Here is a 22,580-nt window from a genome sequence, read left to right as displayed (position 1 = left end):
ATCTTTTGCTCATTCCAACAGCTAAGAAACATGTTTGTGAGTGCCAAGAAGAGCAAGGTCCTAGTGAGGTGTTTGTGATTCGAGAATCCAAGAGAGTAGCCTCACTAGCAAATCAAGAGTAGCAAAGTGTGCATCCATCTTCTCATTAGGCTTCGTGTGGTCAAGTGAGAGTTTGTGCTTGTTACTCTTGGTGATCGCCATCACCTAGACGGCTTGGTGGTGATTGGGAGTTTGGTGTTCACCCAGCGGAGCTTGTGGGTGACCCAACTCAAGTTGTGAGCGGTTTTGGGTGATTCGCCGCGACGGAGTGTCGAAGAATCAACCCGTAGAGAGCACTTGATCCTTGCGCGGATCAAGGGGGAGCTACACCCTTGCGTGGGTGCTCCAACGAGGACTAGTGGGGAGTGGCGACTCTCCGATACCTCGGCAAAACATCGCCGCATTCCTTTCTCTCTCTATTTACTTTGAGCACTTACTTTGAGCATTTACTTTGAGCAATTCAATACTTGTTTTTATTTCTATAAGAATTGCTTGCTAGAGTAAGTTTGGAACTTAGGTTGAGAGGTTGTTGTGCATTAGTTTGATATAAACACTTTTCTAGGCACAAGGGGTTAATTGGGCTATCCGTAAGATTTGATTATTGCAAGAAATTTTAGAATTAGCCCAATTCACCCCCCCTCTTGGGCATCTTGATCCTTTCAAATATATGGAGTACCACTTGTCCTCTTGCATGGTCTGATCAGTATCCTGATGAAAAAAGAAGCTGAGTAATTGAAATGATTTGGTACCGATTCGTCATGTTCACTTGGCTTATAAGCCGTACTTTTTCAGCCAACAAACAATATTTTTCTCTCACAACAAATCAGTCAACAGTACTTTTACCCATAGCTTATGAGCCAAGCGAATAGGACAAATATCGATGTGATGTTGCTGAGTTAACTCAATTAGTAGCCTCTATGTTAGGATGGACAGAAGAGCTTTTAATATGTTAATAGCTTCGAAACATCAGCATATGCATTTTCACTTCTTGATTAATTTCAGTGCCATGATCTGATTATCTTCAATCATTCTTACTGAATTCCATCTCCTTTATTTTAGTCTCGCACTCTGAATACCTACCACACCTTGAGATTGCAAGACTAGCCAAGCTGCATTGCTTGATGGACGATCTCCCAGAGGTGCTGCTCGCAGAGATTGTCAAGCGGCTTACCGGTCCAAGTGCTCGTGTCAAAGCGACTATATGCTGTTGAAGGAGAGCTGAGGAATTCCATGTACTTTGGTTGTGGCATTTACCCTGCAATGGCCTTGATTCTGTTGGCCCTTGGATCTCCGGCATGGATGAGCCGACCATTTACCAGCGTTGCCGACCACACACTATAGCTAGAGGTAGAAGAAGGGAGAAAGAACAGAGCGCGCACACGCACAACACATCACAAACACCAGCGTTGGGTGGAGCTCTACAGAGGAGATGGCAAAACTGAACTTGCTCGCTTTACTAAGTTGCAGTGGAAAACTATATATACAACTATACCCATCTAATCCTAGTACACAAACATGTCAGGCTGTCAGGCTGCTACAATGACTATATGTGACAGCAAGGCTGACTTTGGCACCTGCCCCTGCTATGGCTACAGTGCGGCAGAGGAGTCTTTCGGCGTCTGCCCCTACAACGGCTATAGTACAGCAGCAAGAAGCCCTTTCAGCACCTGCCCCTGTCACGCGTTCACACAGGAAGCAGCAGATTACTTAACAATTCTTCCTATAATCCTGCTGCTAACCCTAGAACCTCCTCCATACCGATCATCTTCTTTAGTTCCGTGAATCAAAGACGACCGAGCGGCTTGGTGAGGACGTCCGCGAGTTACTGACCAGTTTCGACGAACTCGATGACGATCTGCCCTCCATCGATATAGTCCCTGAGGAAGTGGAACTTGACGTCGATGTGCTTCCTCTGATCATGGAGAACTGGATTCTTCACGAGGGCGAGGGCGGGCTAGTTGTCCACCATCAGTGCTGGTGGGTGAGCTTCCCCACTAATTAGCTCACCCAGCAGCCAATGCAGCCACACAGCTTGGCATGTCGCTGTGGCCACCGTCACATACTCTGCCTTGCACATGGACAGTGCCACCACCTTCTGTTTCAGCGATAGCCATGAGATTGGAGCCAACCCGAGGAAGACGAGCATGCCAGAGGTGCACCGCCATCTGTTGATGTCCCCTGCCATGTCTGCATTGCTAAACACAGTGAGTTGCAGCCTACTTCCACCAGTCTTAGGGAAGACGATGCTCTGATCCACCGTCCCCTTGATGTAGCGCAGCAGCCGCTTTAACGCAACCCAGTGATCCTCTCAGGGATCCTCCATGAAGCGGCTGACGTAGCCCACGACGAACACAATGTTTGGCCTCATGTGGACTAGGTAGCACAGACCGTCGACGATACTCCGGTAGAGTGTTGCATCTACCTTCACCATGGTACTGGCCTTTGTCAGCTTTAGCCGCTCCTCCATCAGAGTCACGCATGGCTTGCACTCAGCCATGCCGCTCCGCTCCAACAGCTTTGAGGGGTACGCGCTTTGACCGAGCATGAGCACCTCCTTCTCTTGTATCACCTCGATGCCAAGATTGTAGGAGAGCGCGCCGAGATTACTCATTCAAAAATGAGCCACCATCTCGCATTTGGAACTATCAATGTCCTCCGCACGTGCGTCGGTGATGATCAAGTCGTCCACATACACTCCAACGACGAGCTCCTTCTTCCCCCATCGCTGCGTGTAGAGTGCGTGCTTGGTTGTGCACCGCGTGAACCCAAGCTCGCCCAACATGGCATCAAGCTTGGCATTCCATGCTCGTGGGGCCTGCCGCAGCCCATAGAGCGCCTTATGCAGTCGGAGTACCCTGTGCTCCGCTCCCTTGACGACGAAATACAGAGGTTGCCTAATGAAGACCGTCTCCGCTAGCTCACCGTTGAGGAAGGCCGATTTTACGTTTAGGTGATGGACGGCAGTCCTTCACTGCTGCCAAAGCCAGAAGCAGTCAGACAGACTCCATACGCGCTACCAGCGCAAAGACTTCCTCGAAGTCGATGCCCTCGCGCTAGACAAAGCCTTGGGCGACGATGCATGCATTGTGCCTGATAATGGCGCCGCACCTATCCCGCTTGACCTTGTACACCCACTTCAGGCCGATCGGGCAACATCCTGGAGGTGGATCGATGAGCTCGCAAGTCTTGTTATCCTCAATTGCCTTCATCTCCTCCAGTATCGTTCGTCGCCAATTTGTATCGCGCTTGCCCAGCACGAACGTGAGTGGTTCCTCTGCACTAACGAGAAGCAGCTAGGTCATTGAGTAGCCGACCCACTAGGCCTGAGGGCCCTATGCCGCAGACGATGTCATCCAGCCTGGGGAACCGCACCTTCTCACCATCGTGGAAAGCATCCACGAACTCCTATGATGTCGCTTGGAGGTGAGGCGAACTCAATCGACGTCAATAGAGTCCCTTGTTCCTACGGAGTGGTTTGCACAGCACCTAGAGTGCTCGACACTACTCCTAGACCGCTCGTCACCACTCATGGAGTGGTCGGCACCACTGAAGGAGTGCTCAGCACCAGTCTTAGAGTGGTTGGCACCACTACAAGACCTCTCGGCTCCGCTATGGGAGCGTTTGGCACTCATCCTAGAGTGGTCGACACCACTACAGGACCGCTTGGCACCACTCCTAGAGTGCTCGGCACCCCTCCCGGAGTGCTCGGCACCACCCTAGGAGTGCTCAGCTCTGTTGCTAGAGTGTTCGGCACCTCCTCTCTAGCATCTCCACCACTATGGATGACCAAGTGCTTGACGACGAAAGTGTTGGTGAAGCCACCAGCTTCCCCCATGCCTAGACCGTCCCGGTCCTAGGCCTCCTTCTCATTGAACACGACGTCGCACGAGACAACCACCTTCCCTCCACGTGGGTCATAGAGCCAGTATGCTTTGGTACCTTCCTCGTAGCCTAGGAGCACCATCGGTGTGCTCCTGTCCTCTAGCTTGGTGAGGACCGACTTTGTCTTCCTGACGTGGTCGATGTAGCCAAATGTTCGGAGGAAAGACATGCTCAGCTTGCACCCATACCAAGCTTCGAACGGCGTCTTACCCCTTAGGGTCTTGGTGGGTGCGCGGTTGAGGATGAACACCGCCGTGGTCACCGCCTCACCCTAGAACCTTGTTGGCATGCTATTGGCCTTCATCATGGATCGAGCCATGCCGACCACCGTCTGGTTCCACCGCTCCACCACGTGCATTCTGCTGTGGCGAGTATGGCATGGTGTGGTGTCGTACCACACCCTGATCCATGCAGTACGCAACGAACTCCACCGAAGTGAATTTGCTGCCGCGATCAGTCCACAACACGCATAGCTTCTTGTCGATCTCCACCTCTACGCGCACCTTGAACTTCTTGATCGCCTCCGCTGCCTTGGTCTTGCTGGTCAGAAGCTGCAGCCATATGTACCACCTATAGTCATCCACCAGCAAGATGAAGTACTTGCGCCCATCGGGCGTCATCGACGTCATCGGCCCGCAGAGGTCACCATGGACCAGCTCGAGGGTCTCTACCACCTGATACTTCGCCATCTTTGGGAACGACAGCCTTCTTTTCTTCCCGGCCAGGCAGCTATCACATAGCTTGCCTACGTGCTCGATGTGAGGCAGCCCAGTCACCATCTTCTATAGCCAACCAAGAGCGTCGAAGCTGAGATGTCCATTACTGGGATTGCATAGCCACGGCTCCTCGTGAGCAGTGCTGCAGCCACGCAATGGGTTGTCCACTTGAGTCAAGCAGTTAAAGCCGCCGTTCTAGGACCTCTTCACCTTAGCAAGAGCGTGATCCTGCGTCCTGCTTCCTAAGGACCGCTAATCCTTGATCAGTACCTTGCTACCGCGCTCAATCCAGTGGCCAATACTGTGAGCTTGAATGCAGCCTGGATGTAATATACACTGTTAACGCACGGTGCTCACCGTTTGCACTGAAGATTGATGGTGTGTCGCAGCCTCGGATCACCCCCCCCATGAGCCGTCAACGAACTTCATGTGCTAGTCACATCATTGTCGAGCTCGAAGAAGGCTGCCTTGGAGCCCATCATGTGGTTGCTAGTGCCAAAGTCCAGTTTACCACCGCTGCTATTCTGTCGTTCTACACATCCGAGGTGGACTTGGGCGCGTGATTCGTCGAGGTGGACAACCTTCAGAACCTTGCCGTGCCCTTCCACCGCCGTCATCTCTCCCTTCTCCTTGGCCTCAACATCGTACAGTGCACAGAACATCGCCATCAGGAGAGTGGCCTCATCATCATCATCAGCCTACGCCAAATAAGCCTCAGCCTTCTTCTCCTACTTGCGATTTGGGCACTCCTTTGCCTAATGGCCCGTCTTCCCATAGCGCCAGCAGGGGTTGGGGTCGACCTTCTTCTTCTCCGAAAAACCTTGTTGTGGCGCTTGCCATCGCCACTACGGCTGGAGTAGGCTTCCCCAGACTTCTTCCTCCGGACAGCCCACTCCTCCTCTATCAGCAGCAGCTTGTCGCTATCCATCGTTGTTGTGGCCTGCTCTATGCGCTTGTCCACCGTCCGCAGATGATCTGTCACATCCTTAATGGTGAGGGTGGACAAGTCCAGCATCATCTCTATGGAAAGAGCGATCTAGATGTACTTCATCGGCATAGTGTAGGTACTTGGAGACCGCCTCTTCTTCATCGATGGTGATGCCATGGCTCCTCAGCTTGCTGATGAACGTCTGTAGGCGGAGGAAGAAGTCCTCCACCGATTCACCATCCTTGAACTTGAGGTTGGCGTACTCCTGCTTCAGCAGATAGGTCGTCGCCATCTTTGCGCGGTCGGAACCGACGCGCATCACCGCAATGGCCTCCCACGCCTCCTTAGCATAGCTCTTCGCCCCCAACTGCTCCCTGTACTCTGCTGGTACAGCAGCGAGGATGACTTCCAATGCTGACATGTCGTCTTCTTCGTTGTCGGTGCCCTTATCAACAGCATTTCAGAGCCATCGGGCTCTGAGCTTGATCTTCATGGTCACCGCCCACTCGCCATAGTTGGTGCGAGTCAGCGTTGACCAACTGGTGCCACTGACCTCCCACACCATGCGCACAACGACCTCCTATCATGGTTGGGCAGCCATAGCAGCGCTGCTACTGTCGCCTATCTCCAAACCGTCCGTCATCGCCAGCGGTTAGTCCTGCGACGGTGCTTGTATGACTCTGATACCACTTGTTGGCCCTTGGATCTCTGGCACGGGTGAGCCGACCAATCATCAGCGTTACCGACCACACACTATGGCTAGAGGTAGAAGAAGGGAGGGAGAACAGAGCGCGTGCACACACACAGCACAGCACAAACACCAGCGTTGGGCGGAGCTCTGCAGAGGAGATGGCAAAACTGAACTCGCTCTCTTTGCTGAGTTGCAGTGGGAAACTATATATACAACTCGACCCATCTAATCCTAATACATAGACATGTCAGGCTGCCATGCTGCTACAGTGACTAAATGTGACAGCAAGGCTGACTTTAGCGCCTGCCCCTGCTGTGCGTTCACACAGGGAGCAACAGATTACTTAACAAATTTGTCTGTGCTTCCGGTACCCTAATTTGTGCAAAGTGAAATTCCAGGCGATGCCGTTGGATGATCATGGCCTCCAAGTGTTTTCATCTTGCTGCCCCTCATTGACTGATCTCACCTTAAGCTTCTGCATGAATGTTCATGACTTAGGCCTTGGCTTTTTAGCGTGCTTCAAGAAGCTGAAGTCTCTGAGGTTGAACACACTACCAGCAATAACTTTGTCTGGGCTTCTCTTAGTGGCTGTTGGCTGCAAGAATCTGTTTGCTCTCCACCTTATTGGCTGCAATTAAGTAGTAGGTAGGGAAAAGTGGTCGGAGTACCTTGGCAGGGTTAGATCATTGGAAGAACTTGTAGTGAGTTTTTGTGAGAAGATTAGCCAGTTTGACCTACTAAAGTTCAGTCCAGGATGGATGAAGCTTCAGAAGTTTGAGTTTCAGATCAAAGGTTTCCCAATATATTTGATCCTCGTGATCCTTCATGTGTGGAGCACTGTCAGTATAGATATGATTTCAGCTGTGAGAGTTTGGAGGATTTGACATTGGCAAGAGTCTCAACTGTGAAGGAAATAAGACTTCGTTGTCTGCTGAGGAAGTGCAAGGCATTAAAGAACTTATGCCTTTATTGGCCCCATTCGCTTCGCTGGAAAACAAGCCGAAACGCTATTCCGGCTGATTTGTCGTGAGAGAAAAACACTGTTCCGACTGAAAAAATAAACTGAAAAGACGAATTATAAGAGAAGCAAACAGGGCCATTATGTTCATGGTGTACATGACAATGACATAGTTACACTCTCCAACAACTGCAGCAACCTTAGGGCCTCCGCAATGGTCGCATCTTACCTGGTTCTATACATTTATTGCTGCTATAAAATCGAGTTCTATATATTGCGCCTTGTTCGCTTGGCTTATAAGCTGTACTTTTTTAGCCAACGAACAATATTTTTCTCTCATAATAAATCAGCCAACAGTACTTTCAGCCATGGCTTATCAGCCCAGCGAAATAAAAAATTATACTACACAGTTATGGCTGGCAAGAATGAGCTGCCATGTGCCTCTTTCTCTCTCCTGCTGCTCTCTCTAGTGATGAATTTTATTCTTATGGGCCTATTTATAGAGTCAGGGTTGGTCCTCTATGAAAGGATCAAGATGCCCAAGAGGGGGGGTGAATTGGGCTAATTCTAAATTCTCTTGCAATAATCAAATCCTACGGATAGCCCAATTAACCCCTTGTGCCTAGAAAAGTGTTTATATTAAGCTAATGCACAACAACCTCTCAACCTATGTTCCAAACTTACTCTAGCAAGCAATTCTATGGATGTAAAATAAGTATTGAATTGCTCAAAGTAAATACTCAAAGTAAGTGCTCAAAGTAAGTAGAGAGAGAAAGGAACGCGGCGATGTTTTGCCGAGGTATCGGAGAGTCGCCACTCCCCACTAGTCCTCGTTGGAGCACCCGCGCAAGGGTGTAGCTCCCCCTTGATCCGCGCAAGGATCAAGTGCTCTCTACGGGTTGATTCTTCGACACTCCGTCGCGGCGAATCACCCAAAGCCGCTCACAACTTGAGTTGGGTCACCCACAAGCTCCGCTGGGTGAACACCAAACTCCCGATCACCACCAAGCCGTCTAGGTGATGGCGATCACCAAGAGTAACAAACACGAACTCTCACTTGACCACGCGAAGCCTAATGAGAAGATGGATGCACACTTTGCTACTCTTGATTTGCTAGTGAGGCTACTCTCTTGGATTCTCAAATCACAAACACCTCACTAGGATCTTGCTCTTCTTGGCACTCACAAACGTGTTTCTCAGCTGTTGGAATGAGCAAAGGATGCTCCACTCATGAGTGGAGTTTCTATTTATAAGCCAGCCTGAAAAACTAACCGTTATGAGCTTCTGCGGGATGACCGGACGCTCCGGTCAGTTCAACCCGCGAACCAGCATTCAAGTGATGACCGGACGCTGTCAGGGTCCGGTCAGTACCGACCGGACGCGTCCGGTCGCTCTTGGATGCTTACTGTAAACGACCGAACGCTGGATACTCAGGGTCCGGTCACACTGACCGGACGCGTCCGGTCACACTTTTCCAAGTCTGGACCCTTACTGGAGTTGACCGGACGCTGGCCCTCAGCGTCCGGTCACATGACCTCCCAGCATCCGGTCACACCAGACTTGATCTTCTCGGTCAAATGAACTGACCGGACCCTGCGGCCAGCGTCCGGTCGCACCGGAGCCAGCGTCCGGTCAGTATTTGATCCTCCATTCACTTCCAACTTCCGAACATATGTGAATGAAGCTTGCTCCAAAGGATCTTAGGCATTCATAGGAGCTACCTAGAGCTAGTTTTAACAAGTGTGCACCACACCTAACTCACTAGACTCAACTAGGTCAAGCTACCCGTTCATACCCCCCTTCATAGTACGGCCAAAGGAAAAAACAAAGTCCTAAACTACTCTAAGTGTCTCTCCAACTTCAATCGACACTTAGAACTAGTTATCCTTAACCTTGTCGTCCATCCTTTGAAAACCGAAACGATTTCCATCGTAGGGGCATGACAACCTCGATTGCCCAATCGATCTCCATTACCATGACCTAACTTAATTGCCTCTGCAAAACACACGTTAGTCATAGTAATCTTGTATTGACATTAATCACCGAAATCCAACTAGGGGCCTAGATGCTTTCAATCTCCCCCTTTTTGGTGATTGATGACAATACCACCTCGAGTATGTTATGGAGTGAGGTTTTTGACGGGCTTGGTTCATATAAGCTTTTGTCAATAAGAACAAAAGAGTTAGTCAAGCTTATATGACCCAAGCCAACACAATGTACTCAAAGGATATGAATTAAGCATGAGTACAAATAACAAAGCTCATTTGCTTCGAAGTAAAAACGTGGAAGCAAAAGCAAATGAGCATTCCACAAGTGATATGACATATAGATAAAGCAAAGTAGAAATCACACATGTCAAATATCACAATCATGTAGATAGCACTATCACATGTATATATAATAGTATGCATGAAAGAAAACACACGAATGCATAAGTAATAGTGTATCACACAAATAAAACTCCAAATGTATATAATAAGCTAATACTAGATAACTAGCTCCCCCTAAAACTCGCTCCCCCTACGTCTACATACTCAAACCCTCTCCCCCTTTGGCGTCAAACACCAAAACCTAAGGGTCGGTCGGCGGGGCTGCAGCGGACGAGTCGGGTGCTGAAGTACGTGGAGCAAGATGGAACTGGGCGCCATCATCATCTGACTCTGAGCTCTGAACTGACTGACCCTCTGAAGCAGGAAGAGTCGCTGAAGCGGTCTGGGTCTGAGCTGGTGCTGGTGCTGCCTGTGAAGCTACAAGTATGTCTATCGTAGGATCTGACGAGGCGACAGACGAGGGGAGCCTCTGAGTAGTCATGATAGCTGGAGCTACTATAGACGGACCGGCAGTATGCATGTGAGGCAGAGTAGGCATGCCGGTCAACTCGCTGAATGATGCTCCAAGACTCCTGGAGACTGACGACTCAGGCACGAATAGCGAGGAAGTTTGCTCTGGTGAGAAACCCGTGTGATAAGGAGTGAACTGCGGGGCTACACCAGGTGAAGCTAACCACTAGGACACCTGCACAGGAGGTGAAGTAAACTGAGCTGGAGGCTGTCCCTGACTCTGAAGCCCGATGGGCTGTACTGCTAGAGTCGTCGAAGTGGTAGGAGGCTGTGCAAGCTGGGGCGAAGTCTGTGGCAGTGGAATCCCAATGGCTGTCACTACATGCTGCATGAATCCCATGAGCTGCTGCTGCATAAGTAACTGCTGGTGCTGAAGGAGCTACTGCTGCCGCTGAAACTCGTCCTGATGAGCCTAAAACTGAGCGAAGTTTGTAGCTGTCTCCTGTGCCTGTCGTGTCTGATCCTGCTGCATCCGCTCAAGAATAGCAATGAGAGCGGGGTCTGTCTGTGGAGCAGGTGGAGCAGAACTGGAGCTACCTGCCTCTGCATCGTGTCTGCGTGGAGGCATCTGAGGTATAGGCTGGTAGTCGTCGTCGGAGCTGTCACTGTACTCACTCACCTCCTGCTGTGCCTCTAGCTCCGCCTCCTCAGTGGCTGCAATCCCTCTGATGATCTCGTCCTGCTGAGCTGCAGACTCTGGCACATCGGGGCGACGGCTAGGCTGACTGGGTGCCTGAGGAGTGGCGTGTCTGATCCTCTGTGACAGGTTGTAAGCTGGGAACTCCGTAGTGGCACCTGTATACTCATCCATCATGCCAGGGGGCTTATCAATCACAACTCTGCGGATGAGAAATGTGATCCAGTGAGCATAGGGAAGCTGCCTGCGACCCTTGAATCCCTCAGCTATAGTATCCTCCATCTCTGAAAGAAGGAGGTCCCAGATGTCAAACACTGTCATCTGCATGATGGCATTGAGAAGCCAGAGCTGTAAGCGAGTCAGGCCCTCCCTGTATCCCAACCTGGGAAGCAATGTCCTCCTGATGATGGCCTCTAGTATCCTCGCTGTAGGAGTCAAGTCACTGGGGTTCCTGCTCGACCCCTCACCAAATGGCTCCTTGAAACAATGGCGCACTAAGTCTGTAGGGGGCACCAACCCTCCATGAGGATGCCTGGGAGGCTCCTGATGTCCATAGCAAACCTCATGCATCCTTACAGGCTGCTCCTGTAGTCTCAGTATCTCTTTGGCCCTGCTACTCGTCACTCTATAGTCTTTGCCGTTGAAGGCAAAGTGAATGAATCTGTGATGAGGATCGATGTAGAGCGAGGCATAAAACTGACGAACCCAAGAAGGTACATATATCCCTGTCCGTCCAATCAGATCTGACAGTCCTAGCAAATATGACAAGTATTGCCGAATGCCCTCTCCGGCTACTGCCACAATGGACTCTATCGAACAGACCCTCTGTGATCTGAACACTGCCCCACTGTTTAGATATGCATTGTAGAAATCCTCCTGCAGTGGCGTGTAGAACCCCTCAGCTGCTCTCTCATCCCTCCTCGGAGGAAACCAAACCTCAAACTCAACAAACCGCAGCTGCTGAACCTGCCTGGCTGTAGCGGCCCTCAAGTCGAGGTGAACCACTGGAGGCGGACCCTATGGTCTGGGCAGAGGGCGTGAACCCCTACGCCGTGTAGCTGGCCTCGGTGGAACTGCAGCACTGGTACGACTCGAGCGGCGTAGCTGAGGTGCCGGCTCGGTCTCCTGACTCTCCTGAGTCTCCTGGGCTAGCTGAGGCTCTGCTGGTGGAGGCTGCTGCTGTGCTGACGGACCCTCCTCAATGGCAACCCGTCGTCCTGCAAACGTGGCAGTCCCAGCTGGACTACCATGACGACGCTCAACCTCCTCAATCGCAGCTCTGACTGCGGGTGAAACTGGCTGATCTGCAATGACAATTCCCCTACGGGTGCCACCTCTCTCGGCACGCTCTGCGGCCTCTGCAACAGCTGCTGCTCTGGCTGTCTCTGCGTCGGGGTACTTCCGCTTCTTGGATGTTACTTGCTTGGTTGATTTGCCCTTGGATCCAGCTGGCTGACGAGGCGGGGGCCTCCGATCATCTTCACCTGGGCCACCACCAACATTCTTGGTGCGAGCCATCTGAACTGACAAGATGGTGAACTGACACTGATGAAGATCAACTGTCAAACTGTCGCTTTCGAGGCTTGGCCTCGATCCTTACTCGCGAGCTTGGCTCCGAGTTGATTGCCAACTACCAATTGAACCACAACGGAACCGACTCGCTGCACGATAGAATAGATGGATATACAAATAAATACCATATTGCTAATAGATACAAAACCCTAATAGAGAAAGCAATGTAGATGCGAAATTGAATCGAGTGGCTTTCTACCTGACGATCAGCGATCCGAGAATAGATAAGACGTCACGTGGGGGATCTCGGAACCGGTTAGGGTTAGGTCAAACGCCCTGAATGCAATGGTGAATCAATGTATTTAGAATTTGATCTAGGTCGCCATTGTATAGATCAAGATTGAGAAAAAGATTTCGTACTAAACAAAGGAGATAGTAGAGCTAGGGCTCACAAATTGATGATCAACAGATCGGCGCAAGAGGCAACGATGGAGCGATGAGCTAGGGCGCGAGAAGCCTGGAGCACGGCGTGGAGGCGAGCAGGCGCGGGGCTTGGTGATGCGCGAGGCCAGGGCGCGCAGCTCGGCAGCGGGCCCTGGGGCGCTGCAGAGGCGTGGCAGTGAGCAGGCGCGGAGGCCCGCGGGACGGCGGTGCGGCTTGGCGAGGGGACCGAGCGTGGTGGTGCAAGGGACGGCGGCGACTCGGCGAGGCTGCGGCGGCGCGGCTGCTCGGGCTAGGGCACGGCGGTGGCTTGGGCTAGGTCACGGCGGGTGACCGAGGACGCGGTTAAGTAACCCCCAAGAACGTGATAGAAAAGGAAACGGGGAAAAGAGTCCTTAAGACGCGCGAGATCCACTGACCGGACGCTCCGGTGGTAGCGACCGGACGCTACCACCCAGCGTCCGGTCGATTCCAGAGAGGTCCGAATTCTCTGAAATCGCGACCGGACGCGTCCGGTGGTCCATGACCGGACGCAGGCAGGGTCCGGTCAGTACTGCTTGTCCTTCCTTCGATCGACCAGACGCAGAACCCTTCCTGACCGGACGCACAGACGCAGCGTCCGGTCACTCCTTCATCGGTAGTTCACCTCCTGTGAACTGACCGAACGCTGGACAGCAGCGTCCGGTGCACCTTTTACAGCAATCCATCAACATTCCTTCGCGCTACCTGTTCCCAATCAAGTCCCAACTTGAATAAGATCCAAATAAACACCAATTGGGACTGATGTGAGTGACCTCTCTCAACCCCTCATATTTTTCAAAATATTTTGCCTTAGGCTATAATTCTTTTTAAGAAAATAGGCAACAAGAGGGCAAATGGAACAAAACGACAAAACAACATTCATGCATATGTAATACTTGTAAGTAAATCTAGTTGCTTGTCAAGTTTGATCCAAGGTTAAGCTTCTTCACACGCTTTTCAGCGGTTATCTTAACCATGTTAGACAAGCCCTATATGCATTGCCACAAATTAAACATGTTGTATATTACAATGAATGCAAGGGACAACACAAGCTCAATTTTTAGTGAAGTTACTAAAATCAAGTACATTGAGCTCATTCCGCAATCTACAAAATGTGGCTTCATCTAACGGTTTAGTAAAGATGTCCGCTAATTGATCTTCGGATCTTACACCCTCTAGTGATATATCATTTTTGGCTACATGATCTCTTAGAAAGTGATGGCGGATATCTATATGCTTGGTGCGAGAATGTTGAACCAGATTATTTGCAAGTTTTACCGCACTTTCATTGTCGCACAAAAGAGGTACTTTCTCTAGAACTACTCCATAGTCTAGTAAAGTTTGTTTCATGTATAATATTTGTGCACAACAAGCACCCGCGGCAATGTATTCCGCTTCGGCGGTGGACAAAGCCACACTATTTTGTTTCTTGGAGGACCAAGACACAAGTGATCTACCAAGCAAATGGCACCCTCCGGATGTGCTCTTTCTATCAACTTTGCATCCGGCGTAATCCGAATCAGAATAGCCAATTAATTCAAATAAAGCTCCTTTGGGATACCAAAGGCCAATGCTTGGTGTGTGCTTAAGATACCTAAGGATTCTTTTTACGGCAATTAAATGAGTTTCCTTAGGACTAGCTTGAAATCTAGCACACATACACACACTAAACATGATGTCGGGCCTAGATGCGGTTAAATATAACAAGCTACCAATCATGGAACGGTAGAGAGTTTGATCAATCGAGTTACCTCCCTTATCTAGGTCGAGATGTCCATTGGTAGGCATTGGGGGTCTTGATTGGCTTACATTCATCCATCTTGAATCTCTTGAGAAGATCTTTTGTGTATTTCTCTTGAGAGATGAAGATGCCTTCTTTCATTTGCTTGACATGAAAACCAAGAAAGAATGTAAGCTCACCAATCATTGACATCTCAAACTCCTTAGACATCAATTCACCAAATTCTTTGCATGAGTCTTCATTTGATGATCCAAAGATGATATCATCAACATATACTTGACAAATGAAGATATGCCCATCAAGCTTCTTGGTGAATAGTGTGGTATCGACCTTCCCAATGGTAAAGCCCTTCTCAATAAGGAAGTCCCGAAGGCGCTCATACCAAGCTCTTGGGGCTTGCTTAAGCCCATATAGTGCCTTGGACAACCTATAAACATGATTAGGATATCTAGGGTCTTCAAACCCGGGAGGTTGATCAACATAGACTAGTTCATTAATAAAGCCATTTAAGAATGCACTTTTCACATCCATTTGATATAGTTTCATTTCATGATGTGATGCATATGCAAGAAGGATACGGATGGCTTCTAATCTTGCAACCGGTGCAAAGGTTTCTCCAAAATCTAAACCTTCAACTTGAGAGAACCCCTTTGCTACTAGTCTTGCCTTATTCCTCACAACAACACCTTGATCATCTTGCTTGTTGCGGAACACCCACTTTGTTCCAATGACTCTTGCATCTTTTGGTCGCTCTTCAAGATTCCAAACTTCATTGCGAGTGAAGTTGTTCAACTCTTCATGCATGGCATTGATCCAATCCGGATCTTTAAGAGCATCTTCTACCTTGGTAGGCTCATAGCAAGAGACAAAAGAGTGATGAGCAATAAATGAAGTAAGTTTTTGAGATCGAGTCATCACCCCCTTTGTTGGACTCCCTATGATGAGATCTTGTGGATGATCTTGTAGGAGAGGTGTATTTCTTCTATTGACCACTTGAGGAGGAGGTTGTGGAGCATCAACATCTTGTGCTTGTACCACCATTTGCTCATGGGAGATATGAGTATCTTCATTTTCTACTCTCCCAACTTTTTCACCATCTTGTGGTACATTTGATGAAGAGGGTTGATTAATGACTTGTACATCATCTTCATCATCTTTTGGCTTGATGTCTCCCACCGGAATATTCTTCATAGCTTCTCTCAATGGTTCATCACCTACATTATCAAGATTCTCATGTGCTCCTTGGGAGCCGTTAGATTCATCAAATTCCACATCATATGTTTCTTCAACCAAGCCGGTGGCATGATTAAATACTCTATATGCTTTGGACTTCAATGAGTAACCAACAAGAAAACCTATATCACAACGCCTTTGAAACTTCCCTAGGTGTTGCCGCTTCTTGTAGATGTAACACTTGCAACCAAACACCCTAAAGAAGGAGACGTCCGGCTTCTTCCCATTGAGCAACTCATATGGAGTCTTGACAAGGAACTTTTGAAGAAATAGGCGATTGGATGCATAACATGCGGTGTTGATTGCTTCCGCCCATAGAGCTTCGGGGGTGTTGTACTCATCTAGCATTGTCCTTGCAAGAGTGATCAAAGTCCGGTTCTTCCTCTCAACTACACCATTTTGTTGAGGAGTATAGGTTGCGGAGACTTCATGTTTGATTCCAACTTCATCACAATAAGCTTCTATGTTTGTGTTGTCAAACTCTTTGCCATTGTCACTTCTTATCTTCTTGAGCTTCACTTCAAATTCATTTTGAGCTCTCTTAGCAAACTTCTTGAAACACGATGCAACTTCGGATTTGTCATGAAGAAAGAACACCCATGTATATCTTGAATAGTCATCCACAATCACAAGACAATAGAGATTTCCTCCCAAACTATTGTATGTTGTTGGTCCAAATAAATCCATGTGTAGGAGTTCTAGCACTCTTGTGGTTGACATGAAAGCTTTGGTTGGATGAGTGTTTGCAACTTGCTTGCCGGCTTGACATGCACTACAAAGCTTGTCCTTCTCAAACTTCACATCCTTCAACCCTCTCACCAAATCATTCTTCATAAGCTTCTTGAGTGAGCTCATCCCAACATGAGCAAGTCTTCTATGCCATAGCCACCCAAGTGTTGTTTTGGTGAATAGGCAAGTCTTCAAGTTTGCATCTTCGGAGGTGAAGTCAACTAGATATAAGTTGTTGTATCTAAATCCATTGAATATCACTTGATTGTCATCTACCTTGGATACAACCACCTCCTTCTCGGTGAATAAGCATTGAAAGCCAAGATCACACAATTGCCCAACGGATAGCAAGTTGAAGCTCAATGAAGCAACATAAAGTACATTGGAGATGGAATAATCATTTGATATTGCCACTTTGCCCAATCCTTTAACCTTGCCCTTTGAATTATCTCCAAATGTTATTTTCTCTTGTCCATCTACCTCTTCATCTAGTGAGGTGAACATACGAGGGTCACCGGTCATATGTTGAGTGCAACCACTATCAATAACCCAATGACTTCCACCGGTCTTGTAGTTCACCTACACACAAGAGATTCAAGCTTTAGGGATCCAAGCTTGTTGAGGGCCCTTCACCTTCTCAACAAGTGACTTAGCCACCCAAATTTTCTTAGGCCTACTCTTGTTGGGGGGACCCAAGAACATGACTTTCATCTTTCCACTCGAATCTTTTCTAAGCATGTAGTGAGCATTGAAAGCAAAGGGTCTAGCATGCTTGGGCAAGGGTTGTGGCGGTGGAGTTTGACACTCATGAGCAAAGTGGCCTTCTTGTCCACATTCAAAACATCTCTTTGGCTTTGGCTTTGGCTTTGATTGTTGATGTTGAGCTTGAGCCTTCTTCTTCTCTACACTTGCCATATATCCAATGCCACTTCTATCCATCTTCATGACGGTATTCATGAGTAGCTCACTTTGGAGATGCTTGCCTCTAGCAAACTTGCTCAATCCCACCTTGAGATGCTCTTTCTCCATCTTGAGCTTCTTGTTCTCTTCCTTGAGAAGATCATTGTTCTTCTCCTCCTTGAGTTTCTTGACTTCTTCTTTTAACTTCTCATTTTCAAGGATCACCTCTTTGTCATGATCAAGAGTTTCTAGCACAATGGTGTTGTGACTTTTCATTTCTTCAAGATCTTTCATGAGCTTCTCATTGTTACTCTTGAGCTTGACATACTCATCATAGTTATTGCACTCAACCACTTGCTTGCCCTTGCTACTAGATCCATGCTCAATGCTTTCATCAATTAAATCATCACATGAGGTAGCTATATCAATCTTAACAACATGGTTAGTAGCATCATGTGGCTCATTTGGTAAGAATTCTTGTGCAATAATAAGGGTATCATAATTGATCTTTAGAGTTGCATATTCATCTTTTAGCTTATTGTGACTAGTGATAAGCTCATTGTGCACCCACTCAAGTTTATCATTTTTATCTTTAAGCTCTTTCTTAGAAGATTTGAGCTCCTTGAGTTTGGATGATATAGAATCATTTGTTTCTTTGAGCTCATCATTAGCCTTTTCTAATGTGTCACATTTAGCTAAGAGTGAGTCATTTTTAGCATCAAGTTTTTCATTTGTAGCTCTACTCTTTCTAATGATCTTAGTATATTTTCTTAGTATTTTGACAAGATCATCATAGGTAGGTGAGTCATCATCATCGCTATCACTATCATCATCACTAGCATGTTCATCATCACTACTATCATCACTCTTAGTTACCTTGCGTTCACCTTTGGCCATAAGACATAGGTGTGTAGAGGATGATGGCGATGGTGGTGGTGAAGATGCAAGATCAATAGCAATGGCGGCCACCTTTTCATCGTCACTATCATCATCGGATGATCCACTTGATGAATCAATGTCCGTGAGCCAATCACCGACAATATAGGCCTTGCCACTCTTCTTCTTCTTGTAGAATTCCCTCTTTTTGCCATCTCTCTTCTTGTATGGCTTGTTCTTCTTCTTTTCATCTTCATCACTTGAATCATCTTTCTTGCCCTTGTTCTTGAGCTTGTCTTTCTTGGGCTTTGTGCATTTATGAGCTAGATGACCAAGTTCGCCACAATTGTAGCAATCCATCTCGGAGATTGGCTTTCTTCTTGAGCTAGTGAAGAACTTCTTCTTCTTGCCATCAAACTTGATGCCACTCTTGTTTAGCCTTTTTAGCATCTTGGTGGTCTTCTTCACCATGAGGGCAAGGCTTTCTTCATCATCTTCATCACTTGAGCTCTCATACTCAAGTCTTGCTTTGCCCTTGTCTTGGCTAGCTTTGAATGCCAAGTCCTTCTCTTTCTTCTTTGTAGAGGATGAGCCATCTTGTGGTGTGATGTGCATGTACATCTCATGAGCATTGATCTTTCCCAAGATTTGTGTCGGTGTAGCGGTGGAAAGATCACCTTGATGTAGCACGGTCACAATGTACCCATATTTATCAATGGGGAGGACACTCAAGATTTTTCTCACAACATCGGATGGTGACATTTGAGTAAGTCCAAGCCCATTGACTTCCTCTACAAGAACATTTAATCGAGAATACATCTCATTAGCACTTTCTTTGGGAAACATCTCAAAAGAATTTAGCTTTTTAATCACAAGATGATAGCGTTCCTCACGCTCACTCTTGGTTCCCTCATGAAGCGCACAAACGTCCGACCATAGAGCATGGGCGTCTTTGTGGTTCCTTACACGATTGAACACCTCTTTGCAAAGGCCTCTAAAAATGGTGTTGCGAGCCTTTGCATTCCATTTCTCATAATTCACTTCATCGCCTTGAAGTTGTGCGGCATTCCTAGGTGCGGGGAACCCTTGAGAGGCGGCTCTAAGAATTCCAACATCTAGAGCTTCTAAGTATGCCTCCATGCGGATTTTCCAATATAGAAAATCATCTCCCTCAAAGATAGGAGGAGGTCCATCCCCGTAAGACATCTTGCTCTAAGCGATTAAGCTTAAAAAGTGAGCACGAGGCTCTGATACCAATTGAAAGGATCAAGATGCCCAAGAGGGGGGGGTGAATTGGGCTAATTCTAAATTCTCTTGCAATAATCAAATCCTACGGATAGCCCAATTAACCCCTTGTGCCTAGAAAAGTGTTTATATTAAGCTAATGCACGACAACCTCTCAACCTATGTTCCAAACTTACTCTAGCAAGCAATTCTATGGATGTAAAACAAGTATTGAATTGCTCAAAGTAAATACTCAAAGTAAGTGCTCAAAGTAAGTAGAGAGAGAAAGGAACGCGGCGATGTTTTGCCGAGGTATCAGAGAGTCGCCACTCCCCACTAGTCCTCGTTGGAGCACCCGCGCAAGGGTGTAGCTCCCCCTTGATCCGCGCAAGGATCAAGTGCTCTCTATGGGTTGATTCTTCGACACTCCGTCGCGGCGAATCACCCAAAGCCGCTCACAACTTGAGTTGGGTCACCCACAAGCTCCGCCGGGTGAACACCAAACTCCCGATCACCACCAAGCCGTCTAGGTGATGGCGATCACCAAGAGTAACAAGCACGAACTCTCACTTGACCACGCGAAGCCTAATGAGAAGATGGATGCACACTTTGCTACTCTTGATTTGCTAGTGAGGCTACTCTCTTGGATTCTCAAATCACAAACACCTCACTAGGATCTTGCTCTTCTTGGCACTCACAAACGTGTTTCTCAGCTGTTGGAATGAGCAAAGGATGCTCCACTCACGAGTGGAGCTTCTATTTATAAGCCAGCCTGAAAAACTAACCGTTATGAGCTTCTGCGGGATGACCGGACGCTCCGGTCGTGATGACCGGACGCTCCGGTCAGTTCAACCCGCGAACCAGCATTCAAGTGATGACCGGACGCTGTCAGGGTCCGGTCAGTACCGACCGGACGCGTCCGGTCGCTCTTGGATGCTTACTGTAAACGACCGGACGCTGGATACTCAGGGTCCGATCACACTGACCGGACGCGTCCGGTCACACTTTTCCAAGTCTGGACCCTTACTGGAGTTGACCGGACGCTGGCCCTCAGCGTCCGGTCACATGACCTCCCAGCGTCCGGTCACACCAGACTTGATCTTCTCGGTCAAATGAACTGACCGGACCCTGCAGCCAGCGTCCGGTCGCACCGGAGCCAGCGTCCGGTCAGTATTTGACCCTCCATTCACTTCCAACTTCCGAACATATGTGAATGAAGCTTGCTCCAAAGGATCTTAGGCATTCATAGGAGCTACCTAGAGCTAGTTTTAACAAGTGTGCACCACACCTAACTCACTAGACTCAACTAGGTCAAGCTACCCGTTCATACCCCCCTTCATAGTACGGCTAAAGGAAAAAACAAAGTCCTAAACTACTCTAAGTGTCTCTCCAACTTCAATCGACACTTAGAACTAGTTATCCTTAACCTTGTCGTCCATCCTTTGAAAACCGAAACGATTTCCATCGTAGGGGCATGACAACCTCGATTGCCCAATCGATCTCCATTACCATGACCTAACTTAATTGCCTCTGCAAAACACACGTTAGTCATAGTAATCTTGTATTGACATTAATCACTGAAATCCAACTAGGGGCCTAGATGCTTTCACTCTACATTGAGACCATGTTAACAAGTGATGTCAAATCATTATATAGAATCAGGGTTAAACCTATACCTTGCGGATGCTCTTACAACCATGGCACCGTTCGCTGGTCTGATTTTTTCAGACCAGTCGGCTACTTCTTTCACAAATCACTGTATATCTTTTAGCCGCTACAGTATTTTTCTCTCACACAACCATCCAGTTTCAGCCAAGTTTTAGCCAAGCGAACGGGCTCATATCACTTCGGTTGTCACCTCAGTTCAATGAAGGTCATGTTTTCAGGACATCATTGACTGATGACAGCCTTAAGGCTCTAGCCCTCGGGTGCCGTAAGCTTCAGTCTTTTGAACTCATACTTTGTGCATGTGATCAAGCCTGGCCAGAAATAGGATTCGCGCAGGGGGGCCTTGTCATGCTCATTCAGTCTTTGTCCGATTCGTAATCTCGTGCTAAGTGGTGCTCACATCTTTGATGATGAGGGGATGAAGGCCGTCTCATCTGCACAATTCCTAGAATCACTCGAACTTATGCATTGCATAAATGTAACTGATGCTGGGATGCGCCTCGTCGCACATTGCCCATGTTTGATTAACCTCACACTGCGTCAGTGTTATCATTACTCTGATGCTGGAGTGACTAACGCCTTGTTCTCTTGTCTTATAAGCCGTATTTTTTTAGCCAACGAACAGTATTTTTCTCTCACAATAAATTAGTCAACAATACTTTTAGTCATGGCTTATCAGCCAAGCGAACAAGACATGAGGTAGCACGTGCACAGAATTTGGAGAACCTGGTTATTGAAGGCTGTTTCCGGGTCTCTCTAGAAGCTGTGCAGGGGGCTGCATCATCAGTTCACTACAATAAACGTTCCCCAGGCTTGTAGGAAGATGACCATAAGGACGGATGATGTTCCTCTCAACATAAGGCGTGTTTGGTTCTTTAGTCACTTCTAAAATTCATGTTATATCGAATGTTTAGATACTAATAAGGAGCATTGAATATAGATTAATTACAAAACCAATTATATAGATGAAGGCTAATTTCTGAGATGGATTTTTAAGCCTAATTAATCTGTCATTAGCCCATGTTTACTGTACCATCACGTTGTCAAATCATGGACTAATTAGGCTTAAAAGATTCGTCTCGCAAATTAGTCGCAAGTTGTGTAATTAGTTTCATAATTAGTCTATATTTAATACTTTATGCATGTGTCTAAACATTCGATGTGACAGAAATTTTAGGAGGTCCTGTAGAAAACAAATAGGGTCTAAGTATGCTTTGTAAGTTGCCGCCTAATCGTCTAGTCATGATTAGAGACTAATTTGTTGCTATTAAGAGATGAGATTTCATATTTGCTACTTTATGTGGTGCACTAGCACTCTAGTAGCACTACTTATTATGATATTACATGCTAAGAACTGGCAATGTTAAGATATGATTTGCTTCTGAATTTAGTGGCATTATATATATATTAAGATGTTTGTATGGCATAGTCGACAGACCACATAAAGGGGTGGGTCGCTGTCGCTCGACATAACGCCTTGATAACCATGATATTAAGATCTATTTGGGCTCCAGATTGAGGGTTTCTCACAATGGACGGCAGGA

At 47.7% G+C, this 22,580-nt stretch overlaps 1 pseudogene; it reads left to right on the top strand.

Moving 5' to 3' along the window:
* The first annotated feature begins 1,160 nt into the window (after positions 1–1,160).
* LOC136515425 (F-box/LRR-repeat protein 14-like) lies at positions 1,161–21,855 on the top strand (annotated as a pseudogene).
* Positions 21,856–22,580: the final 725 nt, after the last annotated feature.

This window comes from Miscanthus floridulus, chromosome 17 (assembly GCF_019320115.1).
Source record: "Miscanthus floridulus cultivar M001 chromosome 17, ASM1932011v1, whole genome shotgun sequence".
NCBI lineage: Eukaryota > Viridiplantae > Streptophyta > Magnoliopsida > Poales > Poaceae > Miscanthus > Miscanthus floridulus.
Note: the sequence above shows the minus strand (reverse complement) of the source record. Positions and strands in the feature narration are given on the sequence as shown.